The sequence below is a fragment of the Prionailurus viverrinus genome, chromosome C2, assembly GCF_022837055.1.
Source record: "Prionailurus viverrinus isolate Anna chromosome C2, UM_Priviv_1.0, whole genome shotgun sequence".
Classification (NCBI taxonomy): domain Eukaryota; kingdom Metazoa; phylum Chordata; class Mammalia; order Carnivora; family Felidae; genus Prionailurus; species Prionailurus viverrinus.
In genome coordinates this window covers 63,741,320-63,747,128 of record NC_062569.1, presented here as the reverse complement: position 1 = coordinate 63,747,128, position 5,809 = coordinate 63,741,320, and the positions used below count along the sequence as shown (strand labels likewise).

The following is a 5,809-nucleotide window of genomic DNA, read 5'->3' as shown; positions in this document are numbered from 1 at the left end:
GAGCCTGTTTCCGATTCTGTGTCTCCCTCTCTCTCTGCCCCTCCCCCGTTCATGCTCTGTCTCTCGCTGTCCCCAAAATAAATAAACGTTGGAAAAAAAAAACTGAGAATAAACTGAGGGTTGATGGGGGGTGGGAGGGAGAGGAAAGTGGGTGATGGGCATTGAGGAGGGCACCTGTTGGGATGAGCACTGGGTGTTGTATGGAAACCAATTTGACAATAAATTTCATATTAAAAATATAAAAAAATGAAAAGCTTGTAGAGATTACGATCACTTTTGTAGACTCCATCTGCAATGTCATAGTCAGAAGGGTGTGTGTGTGTATGTGTGTGTGTGTGTGTATGTATGTGTGATAAGAACACCACTATATATTCCTCCAGATGCAGGGCAATCTGATACTTTTTAAAACATCAATACTGGGAAGGCAGAGTGTGTCCATATTGAGACCCACAGAATCCAGTTTACAGGGCTTCTTCCAGCTGGGCCAAGAGGTAGCTGTGTATGGGCTGCAGAATCTGTGTCTTTTGTGAGATTGAAATCATGGTAGTACCAGAAACTCATGCCCAATTCCATTTCACTGGTATTAAAAAATAGTCCAATACTCCCACAGGGAGAATGAATTGTGTACTGGCCACATGCAGCGGCATTGCTTTGGTAGTTTTATACTTGAAGTTAAGGTCTAAAAAACCTCCAGCTATGAAAGCCACATACGAACTCTAAACAGTCAGTACCTCATCTGTTAAGTTCCCATGCCTGGACAAGCTAATGTCAACTCACCATGTGATACTCAGTTTGTACAATACATTATGAACCTGGAAAAATAGAATCCAGTTTACATTTTTCATCACTTTCCCACTTGGTTGTCTCTAGGTTTTCATAGAACAATGGTTATCAGGCCCTAATTGATATCTCCCTCCATGTGGTGGGCACTCAGTGCAAGAAATGCTTCTGCTGTCTATCTGGTCCCTCTCTGATTCCTCCCCAGAGAGGAGGACTCCTCTTACCAGTGACTTTGTGACAGAAACTAGGCAAAGAGAGCTCAGTCCTTTCCTCTACCCTTATTCTAGAGAGTCAGCTGCCCAAAGAAATCAAGCATTCTGTTCTGATTCTCAGTACAGTAAGTTTTTCAAGAGGAGAGCTCCATATGGAAAAGCTTTTGGTCGTCCAGACGAGCTTGTGACAGATGGGTAGTTCTGCTTGATTCTGGAGAATAGTATTAGGAAGTCCCTTCTTGCTGCACCTAAACCACATTCACCAACCTAGCCTTTACCAGCAAAAGAGCTTATACATTGGGCTCCATCTATCTGACTGTTCTTTGTATTTTACTTAGTTCAGAACTGGGTTGGGGAAAATGGGTATCTTTATCAGCTCCCTAAAACCCCAATATGTTTTTGTAGACTCAGTTGATATTACCCATGGACCACGTTGTATATGCCACAGCAGGACAGATGGCAGTATCTAATCAATGGCCTTTGATCCTTCGGGGAAAGGCCCAATAATCAATGGATCTCCAAGATAAAAGCCTTCGCTTACAGTGTTTGCTAATTTCCATGGTGCACATACCTACACCATGGCTGGTATCAAGCTACGCTTGGGACATCACTGAAAAGACTTGGGAGATGTTCGCAATCTGCTCTCTCCAGCCAAAGAAGAGCCAACTGAGCCAACCTGTTGTACCTCTTTAGAGCCGGGGAACACTTCCTTCCACAGGAGCAGATGCCCCTGGCGCATGGCCAGATGCACACCTCTGAGCTGGAATTTCTGTTTGGTGATAGTTTGCTGCCCTGAGAACTGCAACTTCAGGGAAAGGCCAAGCTTTTGTTCCATATTCAGTGGCAAGTCTACTGTCAGCTCAATACATAATTAAAGGAAACAAGATGAGAACAAGGTTACCTTGCAGGAGGCCACACCAGAAGCCAGCCCAGCATGGATTAGGACTTTCTAAGTTCCTGCAGTGACACATTTCCTTACTCGCATTTTGGAGCTTGGTAATCACTTCCCCATCACATAAGACAGGTCATTTTTTCTGTCCCTTACCCTCATTTTCTAACCAACAGAAACACCAGAGTTTGGATTCTGTGGAATGGTTGAATGATCGTGGACTGGTTGCTTACACAATCTTGATCCTAACTTTCCATATTTGAGAAAATGGAGATTGGGATATTCTTCCCAGAGGTTGTTGGAAATATTATAAAGGATGTTTCTAAAACTGTTAAGGTGATGCGTTGCTTGCAGCAGGCACACGATAAATAGTAGACACGCAATCACCCCTGTGTTGGTGGCAGGGGGCACACATTCAGCCCGAGGGGAAGGTGTGGCCGAGTAGAGCTCAGCGGACGCAGTTCCTTTTGATTCCATCCCCTCAGTTTGTGCTGTTTACATTAGTTTTGTCTACTTGGCCAGATACTACATATCTGTTCTCCTTCCAGTTCCACCTTCTTCTGAGGCTTCTTCTCAGAAGTCATCACTATTAAGGGGTCACAGGAACTGTAAGCAGAAGTGTAAGCAAAAGGACTCTTGCTTCCAGCAATGGATAAAGGAAATTGTTTTAACATGCGTGTCTATACTATTAGCATTTCATGTTTTAAAATATGCATTTTAAGAAGGGTCTGAGTGGTTCAGTTGGTTAAGCATCTGGCTCTTTATTTTGGCTCGGGTGATGATCTAATGGTTCCTGCATTCGAACCCCGCCTCAGGCTCTGCGCTGACAGTGGAGAGCCTGCTTGGGATTCTCTCACTCCCTCAGAGGACCTCACAAAATCCACCAGCCACAACATGGTCCAGAAATGGAGACTGATTCCACACAACCCCCAGAGGTGCTGCAGGATGAGAATCATGTCCCCAGAGGGGCACAAAAGCAACAGAGAGAGCTATTAGGTATGAAGGGTGTTTGTCATGAGACTGAGGAATGCTGGGCATGACCTGAGAGCAGGATGGATGGCTTAATGGCCCCAGAGCTAGCAGACAACAAATAAGAACCAGATGCCTGCCTCTGCCCCCCGCACCCCAAAGTCTTCCAGGGACTGGGATAGAGCCAGAGAAATTGGGAGGAAGGCAACCTGGATTGACTTAGAGTTCTACCTCCAGCAGAATGAGGTCTTGTCAAATAAATTCTTTTGAGTTACGGACAAACGAAGCAGGGACATCTCCCATATACTCCAGTTTGTGGTTTTAAAGTTATACCTATTGCCCAGTAGTTCCCCTAATTTCATGTTGTTCTCATCAATGAATCTCCCAGAGTGAAGTAGAGAGAGTAGAGCTTTTGCAGGCAGACAGACTTGTATTCAAGTCCTAACCCTCTGGATCCCAGTCCCTACTTCATGTGTGATGACAGGCAAATTAACAGTATTTAAACCCTTTTTAGTATCAGGTGCCTCACCTGTAGAGTGGTGGTTAGTAGGAGGATTAGAAGACAAGACAGAAGATCATTTCCAGGGGAGTCTGAGCAGAGGAGGCCTCCAGCAGGGACTGGTGTGGTAGTTGTGATTCTTGGCTTCCTGTACTGCAGAGTGATGTCGCCATGGCTCACAGACGAAGGGGAAGGAACCCTGATGGATGGGCCACCATGGCTCCACCTAGGCTGGGTGACGTTGTGAGGACATCATAGACTTCATGGAAATATTCCAGATGCACAGGCTGAGAGGGGAGCTTGGAAAGGAAAGGTTCTGTTAGAGGAGACGGACAAGAAACCTTCTACAAGAAGCTGTCACGTCATCTCACCTTTTGTTTCGCAGATGCAATTATATCAGCTCGCAAAGGTGAGAGAACGTGCCACAGACCAACAAGCATTTCCAAAGAATAAAAAGTTTTCATATATATGTATATTTGTATATATGTATATCACACCAGTTTTTTAAATTTTTTGTTTGTATTTTTATTTTTTTTTAATGTTTATTTATTTTTGAGAGAGAGAGAGACAGAGCATGAGCCGGGGAGGGGCAGAGAGAGAGGGAGACACAGAATCTGAAACAGGCTCCAGGCTCTGAGCTGTCAGCACAGAGCCTGACACGGGGCTCGAACTCACAAAATGTGAGATCATGACCTCAGCTGAAGTCGGACGCCTAACTGCTTAACCGACTGAGTCCCCCAGGTGCCCTTGTATCACACCAGTTTTAAGGTAATGAGTGAGCCTCGTGAATTCCAATCTTCATTCCGAGAAAAACTAAGTAGAATGTATCATTTTTGTATACATGCTTACATGTCTAAAGATTTAGGAGTTTAACAAGATACTCTTTTTTCCCCTTTTTCAGTTATATCCAGATGTTTTTAATCTATGCAAAGTAATGATGGATACGTGCTACATCCTTCAACTGATTTGCAAGACGTATTTACATGAAATAAAGGAGTTTTAAAAACAAAATTCTTTCAAAACAATTTCTTTACCACATCTTTTGGCCTGGAAAATTATTTGCCTATTATTTTGCTCTTTGGAGTTAAGATATTCAAACTGTAGAAACATTGTTAATATAGGACAAATCAAGTCTCAGAAATTTTGGAAACAATGGCCTTCTGCAATATATGTAAAAAAAATATGATACACAGTGTCTGTCTTACAGGTAGTGCTTAGCAAAAGTTGTCTTCCTCCCTTCCTCCCCCACTGATGGGGGCCATATGAGAAAGAACCCACTTTCTCATTATTCCTGCATATGGGCTTTCCCATTCTTAGTCTGCCTATCTCCAGATGTTTCTGCTTCAGCTGCACCAGGTCCTGGGAATGCAGAGAAGACTCGATCCCTGCCCGAAGAAGCTGACAGCTAGAGAGGGAGAAGGGCATGTAAACCTTGGACAGACTGTCAGTCTGACACTCACCAGTCTAGATTTAATTCCACAGTTTCCTGTTGTATTAGACAATAGTCTTCTTACCGGGCTCCTGCTGGCTTTCTTCTTCCTCGGGCCACCTGGTTCAATGAATGGGGTCAGCTCTTGGTAAATTGGGCCTGCCTCACACAAGTCCTTCAAACTCTAAAGTAAAAAAGACTAACAGCTCCGTGGTTAGGCTTGATAGATTCCTGGAAATGGCTTCCAGGAATACAGCAGAATCTGCTCCTGAATTGAAGAGGGAATATTTTTAAAAAATCAATGACTCTAGATTCAAAGGAAGAAAGAAAAGAAAGAGAAGAAAGAGAAGAAAGCAAGAAAGCAAGAAAGCAAGAAAGAAAGAAAGAAAAAAGAAAGGAAGGAAGGAAGACAGAAAGAAAGAAAAGAAAGAAAAAGGAAAAATGCAATGAGTTTATATATGGCAAAGACAGATGCCTACTCAAAATTTAGACCTTAGGAAACAAATTCTCTTTCATTTTTACCCATCAAATCTTTGATTCAATAAACATGCCTGCCTTGGGCCAGCCGCTGCACAGGCACTGAGGTAAAATGAGTTAGACATGGTGCCTGCCCTCAGAGAGTTCATGGCCAGGTAGAAAAGAAAGGCGAGTCAACAGGCATCAGAGGAGACTGTAGTGAGGGCAGCGGCAGAGAACATTGAGGATTGTCTCAATCAATTTAGCAAAATGTGCTCTTTCACAGTGTGCCATGGCCAAAGTTATCTCCGTACTATAAGAGAGGTCATCTGGGCACAGAGAATAAGAATATATTTTTCCTGATTGCAATTTGGCTCCCAAGTGAGGTGGAAGGGAAGTGGTATGTTTTAATATTTACATTCTTTCTGCTAATATGCTATAAGCTCATTGAGAAACTGGTCTCAACTTGACAGTCTCCTGGACTCTATTCTGTGTCCCTGAGGACATCTCAAAAAATGGCAACAATTGGACTGTCTTTGTCATTATCACATCTCCTCCTGAAAGAGTCTGATTTT

At 43.4% G+C, this 5,809-nt stretch overlaps 1 pseudogene; it reads left to right on the top strand.

Annotated features, from left to right (window-relative positions):
- Positions 1 to 537: 537 nt before the first annotated feature.
- LOC125174456 (ATP synthase membrane subunit K, mitochondrial-like) lies at positions 538 to 720 on the top strand (annotated as a pseudogene).
- The last annotated feature ends 5,089 nt before the right edge of the window (positions 721 to 5,809 follow it).